Source organism: Chrysochloris asiatica, unplaced genomic scaffold (genome assembly GCF_000296735.1).
Source record: "Chrysochloris asiatica unplaced genomic scaffold, ChrAsi1.0 scaffold00128, whole genome shotgun sequence".
Lineage (NCBI taxonomy): Eukaryota > Metazoa > Chordata > Mammalia > Afrosoricida > Chrysochloridae > Chrysochloris > Chrysochloris asiatica.
In genome coordinates, this window is record NW_006408646.1 from 8,383,469 (window position 1) to 8,401,505 (window position 18,037).

Consider the following 18,037-nt stretch of genomic DNA (forward strand, 5'->3'; position numbering starts at 1 on the left):
CAAGTTCATCAAATTGTATCAGATTACTCTTTTTTTCCTCTTCCTTGTTCTTCTAGTTGAACTCTGATCATCCAGTCAAGTGGATATTATCTGCAAATGTGGGTGTTCTTGTGCATATATATATGCCCTCTCTTCTTATCAGCTGGACGCTTCACTCTCCACTCTAGTCCTCTGTGGCTTTGTCACTGACTCTGGGCCAAAGAGTCCCCAGGTCTTGCCACACTGCTGGCCAAGCAGGTCTCCACACGGGTTCACAGGAGTCTATTGAATGTTGTAGGGCTTAGCTTGCGGCTTCATTACTGTTTTTCCCTCACTTCTCTTATTGGTGATGAACGTGGTCACCAATCAGACCATGTATTCCTATTGAGTCTTAGTCTTGGAAGGGGGTTTGTTCTGAGGGGACCTGAACACTTCCTTTGATGTCTCCTGGGTGAACAACTTGCTTGTTCTTGTAGTAATCAGTCGATCTGCCTATATTGTTTTGTATTTTTCCTGTTGGTTTTTCTTTCAAGAAGTATCTTCTGTTCTTCTAGCTGCTCCCGGCTGGTCTGTTTGTCCTTTCAAGTAGAAATTTCCCACCTCTGAAGATTCTGGATGCTGTTCAGGATTCCACCTATGGTCTTATGTAATGCAGAGGCTCCATAGGAAGCCTCCTTCACTGAGCACGTTGTAGCCCCATTTTAGGTATTCCAATCAGTTATAGGTGGAAGATGGACTTACAAGCTTTCTATGGTGATATTTCTGGCTATTCCTTTCTCTCCCCCTCCAGTGTCTATTTTATAATGGTATGCCAGGGAAACCAAGATTCATAAGACAACCAAGAATCTTAACGTTATTTCCCCCCTTTTGCCCATTCCTACCATGTCTCAATCCCTGTATCCCAGAGCCCTGTTGTTCCAAAGTTGTGCATACATTATTATTTACCTCTGTTCCAGTTAGCTCATGCAAACCTGCCTAATTGTTCTCCCATCCTCTTTGTTCTTCCATTCCCCTCCCCCTTCTTGTATATTGCCCCCCTCCCTAGCACCCAAACTATCTGGTATATATTCCCTTCCCTGTCGTCCACCTTCCCCTCCCTCCCCTCACCTCACCCCCTAAATCCCAGTAGCCAGCAAAGAATCCCTGCTTCCCTTTAGTATGGGTTCTTTTTCTTAGTCTTTTACAGTAGTGGTCCTATGCAGTATCCTTTTGTGACTGACTAATTTCACTCAACATAATGGCCTCAAGGTTCATCCATGTTATGCGGTGGCTTGCAGCCTCCTTGTTATTCTTCAAGGTAGCCTAATATTCCATTGTGTGTATGTACCACAGTTTGTTTATCCATTCTTCAGCTGATGGGCACTTTGGCTGTCTCCATCTTTTTCCTATTGTAAATAGTGCTGCTATGAACATTGGTGTGCATCTGTCTACTCGTGTCATGGCTCGTATTTCTTGTGGGTAAATACCAAGTAGAGGAATTGCTGGATCATAAGGTATTTCTATTTCCAACCTTCTGAGGAAGCGCCATATTGCTTTCCAGAGAGGTTGGACCATTTTGCAATCCCACCAGCAATCCAGGAACGTCTCAGTCTCTCCACATCTCTGCCAGCATTTATTGTCCTCTACTTTTTTGATCTTTGCTGTTATTGCTGGTGTGAGATGATATCTCATTGTTGTTTTGATTTGCATGTAGCGTAGTGGTTACGAATTGGGCTGATAACCTCAAGGTCGGCAGTTCGAAACTACCAGCTGTTCTACTGGAGAAAGATGAGGCTTTCTGCTCCCATGACGATTTATAGCCCCGGAAACCCTGTGCAGGGTCACTATGAGCTGTAACCAACTCCACGGTACTTTTAACAACAACAATAGCTAGTGATCGTGAACATTTCTTCATGTTTGTTGGCTGCCTGGATCTCCTCCATGGGTCATTTTTTTATGGTTGGAATCATTCAGTGTACACATTTCTGTATCCTGTGTGTTTTGTTTATTTATTTTCTATTAACATTTTAATAGACCTATCTCCATATTTTCCACAGCTGCTTCTGTAAGTAGTCTAAGGTTGCAGAGTAGTCATTAACCTAACCATTTATCTATTCAATTAATCAGTAAGATTTGTGTAGACAATGTGAATAACAGGCACTCAGCTTGTCCTTCGACTGTTTACCATTGCAACTCATGGTGACCCCTTGATAGAACTGTGCTCCATAGGGTTTCCATGGATGATTTTTCAGAAGTTGATGACCAGATCTTTCTTCAAAAGCACCCCTGGATGAACCTGAACCTTCAACCATTAGGTTAGCAGCCAAGAACATTAACGTAATGCACTGCTGAGGGACTCTTAAGGATGTTCTTAACCAAAACCATTTGTTGTCAATTCTGAGTCCTAGCAACCCTATCGGACAGAGTAGGACTGTCTCATAGAGTTTCCAATGCTGTCAATCTTTATGGAAGTAGCTTCAGCATGTTCTTGTCCACTATCATTGAGTCGCTTCATGGTGGTGGTGGTGTTGGTGTTGGTGGTGGTGTGCTATGGAGTCAGTTCCAACTCATAGCAACCCTGCAGAGGGTTTCCAAGGCTGTAAATCTTTACAGGAGCAGAAAGCCTCATCTTTTTCCCGCAGCCTGACTCATAACCACTACGCTACCAGAGCTCCTTTCTGTTGCTTTATAACAGCCCTATATAACATTTCAGAGACTGTAGATCTTTATGGGAGCAGAAAGCCTCGTTTTTCTCCTGTGGAACAGCTGGTAGTTTCGAACTGCTGGCCTTGCAGCTCACAGCCCGATTTGTAACCACTACGCTACCAGAGCTCCTTCTTCTGGTAGTGGGACCATGCAAATAAGTCATATGGAACTCTAATGAGAAGATTGGTTAGATTTGTCATCTCACTTGTCAGCCACTGTAGAATCGGAAAGGGGGGACCTCACAACTACCAAGAATAAAAGATGGTAGTAGAGTGCACCCTATGGACTACAGGTTCCTGTACTGAGAACCTCCTTAAACCCAGGAGACAGAGAGCTTTTATACCAGAAATGGTGTAAGAAGCAGCAGCAAACGTGGCAGAGACTAGGCAGCAGCAGAACCAGGAGTCCAGCAGGAGACAGTGCAGGAGGCTTCCTGGTGAAGTGAGGTACCCTCAGGTACTTTTTGACAGAACTAAAGAGCTTTGGTGTAGTGCTGTGGGTTAATGCGCCAGACTGAAAAGCTGTTTGAACTGAAAGGTTGGTGGTTCAAGCTCACCAACTGCTCCTTGGAAACCTTACACAGGGTTGCTCTGGGTTGGAACCAACTCGATGGCACTTCACAACAACAACAACAAAGAGCTTTATAACACTTGTCTGATCAAGGCAGAGGCCAGGCCAGGCCAGGCCAGCCCAATTGACTAAGAGTGAGGCCTGCCTGTAGTCATAGCTGAGACTTGACCAAAGAATTTGTATCCTAAGTCATTCTTCATCCTGAATTGTAACCTGTTTCTTCCCTAATAAAATCCCAAATCATGAGTGTTGTCTTTGAGTTCTGTGGCCATTGCAATGAATTATTGAGAGAGTGCTGTGGGAAGGATAAAAGTTTGGATTCCTTATAGGAATCAACTTTGGGCTGATGTTTAGGATTATTCTTTCTCTGCCTTGTGAAGTTAGAAGACTTCTGATGCTATCATGGCATTTTTAAAGTGCACAACGATCAGAAACAGTACTTCCATGGTCACTGAGTCTGCTTCTGTGGAAATGACTGGCAGTACCCCTCTGGGACCAGTCACCATGCTGACCCCATGGTATTCTCTATAGCATCTGACCGTTTTAATATCCACTCTCCCAGTTGTTTTTCAGATGTGCTCTTCAGTGACTCTTGAAAGTTCAAGCCAGTGCTAGCCCAAATCACATTTTCCCCTTTCTTATGAAACTTGGTAATCTTTCAGAAAAACCATTGAAGCTTAAAGCAGCAAACTGAAAAACCTGGTAATTCAGAAATAGTGGAAGTGAAGATTATGTGAAAGATAAGAACAGCTTACCCTAGAATCTCCATTCAGATATTTGTGATACTTGGAAATTGTTGTATGTAGAATACAGTGGGTCTCAATAACTAATTCATGGATTTAAATTATTTTTCCCACACTGCCAAAAATTGTGCTATATTTCTCACTTTCTTGTTTTAAAACATACATGTCATTGGAAAGGTCTTGAGGAAACAGGTTCTCATAGGTATTCTTTATAGATGATTTGGCATTATAAAAGTCTGCTGCACAAGACCTTTTGAAAGTGTTGAAGAGCAAAGAGGTCAGCTTGAGGACTAAGGTGTGCCTGACCCAAGCCATGGTATTTTCAATAACCTCATATACGTGTGAAAGTTGGACAGTGAATAGGAAAATTATAGATGAATTGATGCATTTGAGTTATGGTGTTGGAGGAGAATGTTAAAAGTACCATGGACTACCAAAAGAGCAAACCAATCTGTGTTGGAAGAAGTACAGCCAGAATGCTCCTTGGAAGCCACGATGGCCAGACTTCATCTTTCATACTTCACACATATTGCCATAAGGGACCAGTCCCTGAAGAAGGATATCATACTTGGTAAAGTGGTGAATTGGAGAAAAAGAGGAAGACCACCAACTAGATGGATTGGCACAGTGGCAACAGCAATGGGCTCAAACGTAGCAATGTTTATGAGGTTGGTGCAGGACCGGGCAGTGCTTCATTCTGTTGTGCATACAGTCGCTATGAGTCAATACCAACTCAGTGGCACCTAGCAACAATAAGGAGTCTTGGTGTGGTGCTGTAGGATAAGTGCAGGACTGCAAGGTCAGTTTGAACCACAAGGTTGGCGTTTCAAACTCACCAGCCTCTCCTTGGAAACTGATTCAACTCAGCACTTAACAACAGCAATTAAAGTTAAAGATAAAAATGCCCTGTAAGCAGTTCTATTTCTCAAATTTATCCTAAAGATACAATGTAGGCTCATTGGTCTCCAAGGTGGGTAGTGGGTTGGCTGGTTGTTAAGGATGGAAGAGAGACTTTTAGTCTATTGTTTTTTACCTTTTGAATTTTGAGCCCTATGAATGAGTTATTAGTTGTTGTTGAGGTAATTCTAACTCATGGCTAGCCAATGTGTTACAGAATAGAACTGTCTCTTAGTTTTCTTGGTTGTAATCTTTTTACTTAAGGTTTTTATTGTGGACTGAGTAAAAGTTTCAGGGCAGATCATCAGTTTTACATTCAACAAATCATACCCCTTGTTTGATTACAATGATTATAATCCCCTCCATGTACCATCAGTTAACAGTGTTTCTCTCTATTCACTTTAGCTTTTTTTAAAAAAACAAAAAAACACTCAGGCATATATAATAATTTACACTACCAAAGGGCACATTCTGCAAGTCTGCCTCCTGGCTGCCAGCTCTTCTTAGTCCCTCTTTTTCCATGAATCTAGAGTCCTCAGCTCCTCCCTCTTTCCATGTCCCCATGTCTGCCTCTATCCCTGGTTTCGCTGCTTCCCTGGATAAGGTCTCTCATTCCGCTTGTGCTCTTCTCACTTGATGGTCCTAGGGTCCTCTGTTTCTGGACTGGAAGATTAACCACTCTCGTGTTTATGTTATAAAACTGATACTGTTACAATTATGACAGTCGCAATTAGTCATGATAACAATTACTCAGTACTGAATTATAAGAATCTTATCCCTGTCTCTTTTAACCAGACCCATCTAGACAAGATGAAAACTATTCAGCGGGGACTCTTTCTTTCCCCACACACTGTTAAACTAAGCTCCCCCTTGAAACCTTGTAAGCCAGTCACTTCTTGTCTTTATCACCCCCTCATTTTAGGTAGCCAATGTCCAAGTTGCCTGTCCTTATCTACCCTGTGTACAGAGGGGGATAGCATTGATACTTGATATGAAGACCCCTTCCCTCTCTGTTGGTATTTAGAATTACTACCTCCATGAGTATAGGTCAGGTTCATCAAATTGTAGCAATTTACCCTTGTTTCTTTTATCCAAAAAATTTTTTTAATCTTCCTCTAGTCGAGTTCTGATTATCAAGTCATCGAGGCTAGATCAAATGGGTAGTATCTGCAAGTTTGGGTGTTCTTGTGCATCTCCCCTCACTTCACTCTCAGCTCTAGCCCTCTGTGACTATGTCTGTGTCCATGGGCTCAGGAATCCCCAAGTCTCCCCACACTTGGGCCCAACCAGCCCTTCCTCTTCTCTCTCTCATCTCCAGGTAAACGGGAGTCTGTTGACTGTGGTTGAACTCAGCTCATTTCTTCATTGATGCCTTTCCCCCTCTTCCACTCACCAGTAGACCAGTGTGGTCGCCAGCAAGCTTACATGCCTGCTCATGTGTTCCCTTTGAGTTTCAGTCTTGGAGGGGATTTTGTCCTGAAGGGACTTGATTGCTTGCCTTGATGACTTCCTGGTGAATAACTTGCTTATTCTTGTAGTAGACAATAATACTGCCATTTTTGTTTAGGTTTTTTTCTGGTGATCTTTCTTTAAAGATGCATCTTCTGTTGCTCTAGCTGTTCCAGGCTGGTCTGCTTGTGCTTTCTAGAAGGGATGTCCCAACTCAGAAGGTTCTGGATGAGACTCAGGATTCCATCTAAGGTCCTATACTCTGCAAAGGCTCCGCAAGAAGCCTATTTCACTGGGTAAGTTCTAGAACCCCTTTTAGGTATTCCAGTCAGTTATAGGCTGAAGACAGGCTTCCAAGTTTTCTGTAATCATTTTTCCCGACACTCCTTTCTATCCCACTCAAGTGTCTATTTTACAATAGTAGGCAAAGGGAACCAATATTCATAAGATAGTCAAGCATCTTAGTATTATTTTCCCTCTTCAAACTATGCCTTGTATTGCAGAGCCCTGTTGTTCTAAGGTTGAGCATGCATCACTATTTACCTCTGTCCCACTTAGCCCATGCAAACTTGTCTCAGTGTTCCCCTACTTTGTCCTCTCCCTTCTTGTATTGCACTCCCCAATACCCGAACTATGATGTATTTGCCCTTACCCTGTGCTCTACCGTCGCCTCTCTCCACTTCCCCCTAAAACCCTCACCCCAACACCACCATTGTGGTTACCTTATATTCCATTAACTTTTCCCTCCATTTAAGACAGCCTGATTTATCCTGTAATCTACCTGACCTCACCACCTGGATCTTTGTTCGTCTGTGTTTGCCTTCTTTCACAATGTAATTGTTTTGATCATAGACTGACTTCCCAGATCCTCTGAATTTGTTCTTACAGTTTTATTCTGTTCTCGACTCTTCCATTTGTCGAATGAATTCAGGGTGATGCTGCCACGTACATCCGTCTCTGGTTGTTGTCTATTCTTGTTGGTTCTCAGTCCACAGAACCCCCTTTAGGATGTTTTTCATCGCAGGGTTGGCTTTGGCAAAATCCCTTAGCTTCTGTTTGTCCTGGAATGTTTTGATTACATCATCATATTTGATTGACAGCTTTGCTGGGTAAAGGATTCTTGGGTGGCAGTTTTTTTCTTTCAGTGTTTTATATATGTCTCCCCATTGCCTTCTTGCCTGCATGGTTTCTGTTGAGAAATCCAAGCTTAATCTGATTTGCTTGCCTTTGTATGTTACATTTCTCTTTTCCCTAGCTGCTTTCAGGATTCTGTCTTTTGATTTTGGAGAGCTTGATTATTATATGTCTTGGTGATTTTCATTTAGGGTCTGCCCTTCCTGGGGTTCATTGAGCTGCTTGAATGCTTATCTTTTCACTTTTCAGGATGTTAGGGAAGTTTTCTTCCAGAATTGTTTCAACTATCTCCTTTATGGATTTACATGATTCTTCCTGTTCTGGAATGCTGATAATTCTTAATTTATTCCTATTCATGTTGTCCAACATGAATCTTAGACCTTCTTGAGATTTTTTATCCTTTTTTCTGTTTGTTCTTCTGTCTTAGTAGTATTGAGAGAGTTATCTGCCAGCTCATTAGTTCTGGCTTCCATCTCTTCAATTCTACTCCTTTGACCTTTCAGTGTATTGTCCATTTCTGATACTCTATTATTAACCATTTGGACCTCTTTCTATAGATTTTGAATTGTTTACAATGCTGTATCTGTCTTATTTGATTCTCCCTGTGGCACTTTTCTGACTTCTTCCTTATTTTTCTCAACTCCATTGTAAAGTGTTTTGATAAATTTTACAATAATTTTTCTGAATTTTTTCAGTCGTTTCCAAAGCCTGCCCATCTTCCAGTATGGAGTGTAGGTCTACCTCCAGCTCATTTGCCTCAGTCTCTTTATCTCTTTTCTGGACATGTGCTGATATGGTCATCTGATTCTGTTTTTTGGGCATATTCAGTAGTTAGCTGTGGCTTTAACACTTAATTGAGTATGTGTTTTGGTGGTTTTTATGTTTTCTGATTGCCTCCAAGTAGATGTGATCAGGAGATGGGCTTCCCCTTTCACTCTTCTTCCTGAGAAATTTCAAGATGCCACTGTTGGTCATTATGACATAACTCAAGATTTAATTTTTGGCCTGTTTACTTTTCAGTCTGCCTGTCCTGCTCCACAACCTCCGTTTAGGCCTTTTTCCTAGTGATAAACAGTACATGGCTGGCTGTGGTCATTGTGTGCTGTCGTTTAGTTTTAAATGCAAACTGTCCCTTTAAATTTTGAGGAGCTATGTGCGCATATGTAATAGAACTCTCTGGAGGTGGGCTGGGGTGTGCACTTGCTCAGGCACCCCTTCTAGTCACCAGAATGGAGGTGCGCAGACAGCAAGAGGCCAATAAATAGATAGGGAAAAATAATGTCCACACCTTTATCTCCTCGGTTCTGTCAGGTATCCATGGCTGCTCTGATCCTTTCCCTGTTCGGTCTTGCCCAAGATGGCTGCTTAGGAAGCAGCTGAGCACCTTGGATTAGAAAGCAATGGATTCCTTGCTTCTGCTACAAATTCCACAGGCTGTAAGCCTTCCAACTTTCTAAATATTCCTTTATATGTGGTTCAGAGTTCTGGGACCATCCCCTGAGCCTGCTTGGTCTGGTATTCTTTGTTGTTGCTGACGGAGCTCGTCACTGCATGTCTACTGTCTCTGCCATCTTGTTTGTTCTCTTGGTTGTAATCTTAATGGAATCAGATCTCCAGACCTTTCCTCCAAGTTACTGATGAATAAGTTCCAATCTCTAATCTTTAGGTTAGCAGTCGAGCATAAACTGTTTGCCACTCAAAGGGATTAAAAAGAAATCAATAAACATTTATGATGTTATAACCTCAGAGGATCCCAGGTGTGGTGCTGTAGTAGAAGCACTAGACTGAAAAATGCAAGGTTGGTTGTTCAAACCCATCAGCTGCTCCTCTGAAATTTTATATAAAGTTGCTGTGAATTGGAACTGACTCGTCGATACTTACCAGCAGCACAACATAATCTTTAAGAATTATACTCAAGATCATTTGTACATTAGAGTGAATTTCTTTAATCAGATTGCTTTCCTTTTGTTCCCTACTGAGATCTGAAGGTATGAGACCTTTAACATTTTCCTTATACTTTTCTGAGTATTAAAATAGTAACACTATGAACAAATTGTACTCACTATGGACAAAGTGGAAAGTGCATGTTTGTGTGTGTGTGGTGGAAGTCGGGGAGGGGAAGGGGACTTAATAACAAGTTGACTAAAAAAAATAATGAATATCGCCCCTTATTACTGTGCTTTCTAAAAAAAAAACAATCAGCAATTACTTTAAAACAAAGATAAGAACATTTTAAATATAGAGAAACTAGATTGTGTATAATTTTTTATTGCCATGCATGTATCAGTTTACTTGACCAGAGAATGGTTACTGAATGGGGGAGAAAAAGAAAACTTGGAGTCATGGCGACCTTTGGAAGCATTGAGTCTGAGTTAGGGGCCCTTGTAGGCTAGGGCTGGCCAGGCAGACCAGGACTGAAGGGCCGCAGGAATCTAAGCATCCTTTAATGGCATATGGCACATGGACTCTTCACTGGCCTTTACCTTTCCTCTGCCTCTGCCCCAGCACTGGCTGTCCCACCACTTCCATATGTGCGTTGGGTTTCAGACACACTGTACTCTGCACCATGAATTGAACTGTCTACTTGTCATTGGGCACTGTGTTTATATTCTCCCCAGAATCCCATCTTCATGCACACTGTTCACACCTCTGTCAGTACCCATTACACTGGGGTCCTTGTTGATTTACTTGTTTGAGTCTCACTTTAGACTGAAACTTTTTCTGTTCTGAATGTCTAGAGTGTCTGATGGCTCCAGAGGAGAGTGGGGGGTGGGGTTTGGTTGAGTAGCTATGGAAACCAGAGAAAGGGACCAGCACAGTTCCAAGGAAAGGAGGCTGGCCGTCTTCACCTCCTCTGTCTTTCTGACCTGAAGCCTGAAGCCTTGGTCTTCTGTGAGCTAGTCTAGGAGCTTCAGTGCCACTTAGACTACAATTTTAGAGACTGGTTTTTGTATGTTCCAAGTTCCAATCTAGTTACTCAGATTTCCTGCTCTAACCTTCCGTGAATGTGATGTAGACATTCTCGGAATGCAAGTGTCACCTTTATGTGGTCCAGCAACAGCCCCGGGAGCTACAAGCAGCCTCAGGCATGCCAAGATTCCTACAGAAAGCTCCCGTGTGAACAAGCATGTGCCTACAGGAACAAGAATTCAGCCAAACCCCCTTTCAGACCGTACTGGTTTTTATCACCTAAATTTGTAATCTTTATAACTAATATCTACATTTCTAGGTGCTCTGTGCACCCTGCTCCTGGACATTTTAGAGTTACAGGGTCAGAAAAGGCAGATTGTGTATACCTGCATCTTTGTAGTACTCAGTAGTACTTCAAAGATACTTCCTCATGAGGTTGAGTTCCCCAGAGCTTCCTGCAGTTAGCTCTTGGGTTGTCTTCCTTACTCAGTTCCTGTGAGGTGGGTCAGGGTAAGTGGATTCAAGGCCAGCTCTGGGAAGGTAATAGGAGCGAGGACTCTGGGTCAGTCAGCTTCCACTGACAGACTTGGCATTTCTAAGGGGACATAGGATTGCAAATGTGCCATAGTCTAGCATCACAGGTATCTCTCTGGTCATCTCAAATTTGGGAATATTTTTCAAACTAGGTGTGAATGCAAATGGTCAGCTTTTTCCATTTTGACCAAGTACTGACTGGTCTGAGATTTCAGCAGACTAATAACCTCCCACCTCCCATGTTGATATGATTGTCAGACTTCCCTGTGGTCCCTGGGCACTGTAGCTGAGGTCATATAATCTGAATTTCTGGTCCTGAAGTCTGTTTCTCCCAAGAACTGTGCTGTGTGGGTATTACTTTCTGGTTTTGGTAGAGTTCTCTCTGTTCTAAATGTTCTATTCATCAGAGGATCATCTGTGATGGAAGTGGGGCCATTTATTTTAAAAATATACAATCTTAGGGCTCTATCCCGGTCTATGTTTAAATTACTGAGGGGGACTGGGAACCACCTGTCTGAGAGAGTGCCTTTGTTCAAGAAAAACAAGCAAAATGATAGGTAATTTTGATGGGTCCCTTTGCTATGAATTATTACAATTATACCTATGCCTTGCTTAGCTCTTGTTCTAGACTCCAGGACCTTAATTTGGTCTTGCTCTTCTTTGTGACCCTTCTCCCACCTTCACACACAGTTGGTAATACCAGGCTTTCAATGTTGTTGGTACTGGGGAACTATTAGTTGGATGAATGATGATTTTTCTCTGCTCACTTCAAAGATAATAAAAAGTATAGCATTACACAAACACTTTGAGGGAAAACCAAGACCAGGTGCTTAATTTTGTAAAGCTAAGTGTGTAAAGGGTAGCATGTGACAGTGGAAAGAGCATTGGCTGTCACATTGGGAAGTCTGTATTTGGCACTGCTTGGTGGCATTGCCTTGAGCAAGTTCTCTACCCTCCCTGTCCTGTTGTCCTCATCTATAAAATGAGGACCAGAAGTGATGATAGATGTGAATGTGCTTTGAAAATCAGAAAAGTAGATTCAGGTCATGAGTGAAGAATGCTAAGGGTAGGAAAGGGGATACAAAACCAGTTCTGTATGGTGGCTAAACTAAAGTCTGTTGGCCCCACAAAGATCAGGAAAGATTTTTTTTAAGGACAGTGGCTCAGGTATACTCAGGGGATGCTTTCCTATTGCTCTACCCCGTAACTGAGCCACCAGGCTATTCAGGATCCTCTATCCTCTGTCATAACCATGCTGGGTCCTAGAGGCTATGGCACCATTCTGTGGTCTTGCAGGTGCTCAGTGACAATTCCTGGAAATGTCCTGCCACCCTGGTGTGGTAATGGAGGTCAGGAGGAGGTGAGACTAGGAGGCTCCAGGGATGGACATCCTACTCCAAGGCCCAGTAGGATATTACAAAGAGAGGTTTGTGAGCTGAGACAGGGTGTTGGCCAAAGTCACACATACCAACACCCACTCACTGAGATACTTGTCTATTAGGATGAGGTATTAGGGCTATGGCGGAGGCCACATGGTCAGTCTATTAGGAATTAGCATAGGAGTGATGTATTTAGTAGTCTGCTGAGAGCTGAGATGTGCACATTAGAAAGCAGGCCTGTCCCAATGCCTGGCCTCCAACTACTAGTCTGCTGCTGCAAAGCTGCCACTCCCTGAAAATTCTAAGCTGGTCTGTTACTATGCCACTTGTCCCTTCTTGCCTGTTGTGTAGGAGTGGGGGCTGGCTGTGTAGAACTTTGGAGGGTACAGGGAGCAGGGAGGGCAGCAGACCAGGGGAAGTGGCATATGTGAGCACCTCTGCAGCAACAACAATCCCGCTGTCTAGATGGGGCCTCCTTATTAGCTCTGTAAGAGACAGGAGAACAGAGATTCAAGCCATCAAAGCAGGCACACACAGCGACAAATGGCTAGTCAATGGTGGGTCAGGACCTAAACTCAAAGCTTTACAGGATTGAGGAAGATTGGAACCCTAGGGGAAGACTTTTTAAAACATTGTTTTTTTGCCTGATTTCAAAAATAATACATGTAAAAATACAAGTAATTAAACATAGTGAGGGATCCTGGTATGGTGCTGTATGATAACCATGAGGTCGGCAGTTGAAACCTACCAGCTGCTCTTGGAAACCATATGCAGTGTCACTGTGAGTGAGAATCAACTTGATGGCACACAACAACAACAACAAAATAAACAAAAAAGTCCAAGTCATTACCCTGCCAGTACAGAGATTCCAAACAACCAAACCCATTGCTTTCAAATCAATTTCAACTCTGAGCAACACTATAGGAAAGAGAAGAACTGCCCTATAGGGTTTTCAAGGCTGTAATCTTTATGGAAGCAGACTACCTCATCTTTCTCTCGTGGAATGACTGATGGATTTGAACCACCAACCTTTTGTTTAGCAGTCCAATGCTTATTACCCACTGTGTCACCAGGGTTCCTTATTACAGAGATGCTATTAACAATTTGCTATGTTCTTCCACATTTTTCTAGTATTTATATTTATTATTGTTAAAGACAAATGTGACATATATGTTCTGTGAATTTTAAAAAATATTCTTGTTAAAGTTTGTTGTTGTTAAGTTCCATCAAGTTAGTTCGAATCCATAGCGACCCTGCATAAGGCTTCCTAGGAGCGGCTGGTGAGCTTGAACCACCAACCTTGTGGTTCAAAACAACTTTGCAGTCCAGCACATTAACCCACAGCACCCACCCACCCCTGGTACTACTTGTAAAAGTAGTACCTGCTTATTGCAAAACATTAAAAGAGAAAACCCATTGCCATCAAGTTGATATCAACTTACAGAAACCCTATTAAAATAGAATAGAGCTGCCCCATAGAGTTTCCAATAGGACTGGTAGATTCAAACCACTAACCTGTCTGTTAGCAGCTGAGCACTTAAGCATTACGCCGCCAAGGCTTCTTTTTGTTGTTGTTGTTGTTAAGTGCCATCGAGTTGGTTCTGACCCATAGCAACCCTGAACAGGGTTTCCAAGGCTGTAAATCTTTATGGGAGCAGAAAGCCTCATCTTTGTTCTGCAGAGCAGCTGCTAGTTTCGAACTGCTGACTTTGCGGCTCATAGCCCGATACGTTTTTAAAGAGGATAAAACACTGTCAGCACCAGATTATTGAATATTGAAACATGATGAAGAACACTAGAATATTGTCAGATGGTGCCGGAAAATGAGCCCCTCAGGTCGGAAGGCACTCAAAATGTGACTGGGGAAGAGCTGCCTCCTTAAAGTAGAGTTGACCATGATGACACTAATGGAGTAAAGCTCTTGGGACCTTCATTATGCTGATGAGGCATAACTCAAAACGAAGAGAAACAGCTGTAAAAATCCATTAATAATAGGAACATGGACTGTACAAAGTATGAATATAGGAAAATTGGGAATTGACATAAAGGAAATAGTGTAAACATCAGTATTCTAGGCATTAGTGAGCTGAAATGGACTGGTATTGGCCATTTTGAATCTGATAATCACGTGGTTCACTATGCTGGGAATGACAGATTGAAGAGGAATGGCATCGTATTCATCATAAAAAAGAACTTATCAAGAGCAGTCATGAGGTACAAGAAAAAATTCAAACTTCAACTTGCAGTATTGAAGAATTCTATGAGCAAAATACTGAAAGAATGCATCAAAAGAAGATGGAGAGAATACACACAGTCACTGTACCAAAAAGAAATGGTCGATGTTCAACCATTTCAAGAGGTATATATGATTAAGAGCCAATGATACTGAAGGAAGAAGTCCAGGGTACGTTGAAGTCATTGGCAAAGAACAAGGAACTGGGAATTGATGGAATACAAATTGAAATATTTCAGCGAAGTGATGTGGTACTTGAGACATTCACTCATCTATGCCAAGAAATTTAGAAGACAATTACCTGGCCAACTAACTGGAAGAGATCCATATTTGTACCCATTCCAAAGAGAGGTGACTCAACAGAATGTGGAAATCATCGGACAATATCATTGATATCCCATGCAAGTAGAGTTTCACTGAAGGTAATATAGTAACCGCTGCAACCATACATTGACAGAGAACTTCCAAAGGTTCAAGCCAGTTTCAGAAGAGGATGTGGAATGAGGGTTATCATTGCTGATGTCAGATGTATCTTGACTGAAAGCAGAGAATACCAGAAAGATGTTTATTTGTGCTTTATTGACTACACAAAGCCTTTTGATTGTGTGGATCATGACAAGCTCTGGACAGCATTGTGAAGTATGAGTATTCTGGAACATAATTGTGCTCATGACGAACCTGTACATAGACCAAGAGGCAGTTGTTCAAACAGAACAAGGGCGCACCGAATGGTTTAAAATTAGGAAAGGTGTGCACCAGGGTTGTATTCTTTCAGCATACTTACTCAATCTGTATGCTGAACAAATAATCAGAGAAGCTGGATAATAATGAAGAAAAACGTGGCATTAGGATTGGAGGAAGGCTCATTAACAACCTGTGATATACAGATGATACAACTTTGCTTGCTGGAAGCCAACAGGACTTAAAATGCTTATTGATGAAGACCAAAGACCACAGCCTTCGGTATGGGTTGCTCCTCACTGTAAAGAAAACAAAAATCCTCACTATTGGACCAATAAATAACATCCATATAAGTGGAGAAAAGATTGAAGCTGTCAGTGACTTCATTTTGCTTGTATCAACCATCAGCACCCAGGGAAGCAGTAGTCAAGAAATCAAACGACATATTGCATTGGGCAAAGATGTCAGTTTGAGAACTAAGGTGTGCCTGACCCAAGCCATGGTATTTTCAATAACTTCATATGTGTGTGAAAGTTAAATAGTGAATAAGGAAGACTGTAGGAGAATTGATGCATTTGAGTTATGGTGTTGGAGGAGAATATTAAAAGTACCATGGACTGCCAAAAGAAAGAACAAATAGATCTGTGTTGGAAGAAGTACAGCCAGAGTGCTCCTTGGAAGCCAGGGTGGCCAATATTCATCTTTCATACTTGGAACATTTGGTCATGAGGGACCAGTCACTGGAGAAGGGTATCATGTTTCATAAAGTGGGGGGTTGGAGAAAAATAGGAAGACCCCCAACAAGATAGATTGGCACAGTGGCAGCATCAATGGGCTCAAACGTAGCAATGATTGTGAGCTTGGCCCAGGATTGGGCAGTGTTTGTTAACGTTGTGCATAGGGTCACTATGAGTCAGTACCGACTCAAGGACACCTAACAGCAACAACAAAAATGTAAGAAGCCAAAGTCTCCCAGTAGCCATAACCCTAGAATTAACTGTTGAAAGTTTAGTGTGTGCATTTTAGATATTTTCCTTGCATGTATATGTTTATACCTATTTACGTACTTTGTTTTTATCTGAATAAGTTCATGTACAAACTCTTCTACAACCTGACCTTTTTTAAAAGTAAATCCCAAACACCTTTCCTTTATTTCCATAAATATTGAAGTATCGCTCTCTAACAAGTGTGGATTTAAAAAAAAGCAACATTGCACACCAGCCTGGAACAGCTAGAGCAACAGAAGATACATCTTCAAAGAAAGATCACCAGGAAAAACTCAAAACAAAAATGGCAGTATTATTGGCTACTACAAGAATAAGCAAGTTATTCACCGGGAAGTCATCAAGGCAAGCAATCAAGTCCCTTCAGGACAAACCTACCTTCAAGACTGAAACTCAAAGGGAACACATGAGCAGGCATGTAAACTTGCTGGTGACCACATTGGTCTACTGGTGAGTGAAAGAGGGGGAAAGGCAGCAATGAGAAATGAGCTGAATTCAACCATGCTCCATAGACTCCTGTTAACCTGGAGATGAGAGAGAAAAGAGGAAGGGCTGGTTAGTCCAAAGTGTGGTGAGACCTGGGGACTCCTGAGCCCATGGATAATGACATAGCCACAGAGGGTTAGAGCTGAATGAAACATCCAGCTGATATGAAGTGAGGGAAGACACACAAGAACACCCAAACTTGTGGATAGCACTCATTTGAACTAGCCTCGATGGCTTGATAATTAGAATTCGACTAGAGGAACAGTAAAAAGAAAAAATTTGATACAGGAAACAAGTGTAAATTGCTACAATTTGATGAACTTGACCTAAATTTGGATGTAGTAGCTCATATGCAGGGTAGATAGGGACGGGGAACTTAGACATTGGCTATCTAAAATGAGGGGGTGATAAATGCACGAAGTGACTGGCTTACAAGTTTTCAAGAGGGAGTTTAGTTTAAGAGTGTGCAGGGGAAGGTAGAGTCCCCACTTAGTTTTCATGTTACCTAGATGGGTCTGGTTAAAAGAGATGGGGATAAGATTCTTTTGCTTCAATAGTGAGTAATTGTTATCATGACTAATCACGACTGTCAAAAACTGTAAAGGTAGAAGTTTTGTAACATTAATCTTACAGTCCAGAAACAGAGGATTCTAGGACCATAAAGGGAGAAGAACACAAGCGGAATGCTGAACCCTATCCAGAGAAGCAGTGACACTAGAGATGGAGGCAGAGATGAGGGCATGGAGAGAGGGAGCAGCTGAGGACTCCAGACTCATGGAAAGAGAGGGACTGAGTGCTGGCACGGCTAGAAGGCAGACTTGAAGAATGTGCCCTTTGGTTGTTTAAATTATTATATATTTCTGAGTGTTTTTGTATACATCTCTCCACCCCACCCCATCCTCCAAAAAAAGAAAAGAAAAGGAAAAAAAAAAAAAAAGGAATGGAAGCATATACTGTTGAATGATGATGCATGGAGGAGTTTGTAGTCATTGCAATGAAACGATGGTGTAAACTAATATTCTCCCTTGTAAACTATCACTCAATTCACAATTAAAAAAAAAAATGATTTAGGAATCTGGACTGGGATGCATTATATTTATAGATTGGATTAGGTAGTGCTGACATGAATACAATGTGAAGTCTTGCTATTCATGAGCATGATATGTTCTACCGTTTTTGTAGGTCTCTTGGTTTCTCATAGTGCTTTGTAGTTTTCTTTGTGTAGATCTTGTTTTTATGTTTAGATGTGTTCCTAGTTATTTCATCTTTTTGGTGGCTATTGTTAATGATACTGTTTTCTTGATTTCGTTTTGAGAGTTCTCTTTATAATTGTGAAAGAATCCAACTGAGGCT

At 41.9% G+C, this 18,037-nt stretch overlaps 1 protein-coding gene across 1 annotated transcript in view; it reads left to right on the forward strand.

Moving 5' to 3' along the window:
• Positions 1-18,037, forward strand: part of RNF185 (ring finger protein 185) — a 39,473-nt gene that overhangs the window by 3,510 nt on the left and 17,926 nt on the right. Inside the window, exon 2 of the mRNA XM_006869265.1 lies at positions 11,238-11,248. The gene's annotated coding sequence lies outside the window, so the exon portion shown is untranslated. The remainder of the gene's footprint in view (positions 1-11,237; positions 11,249-18,037) is intronic.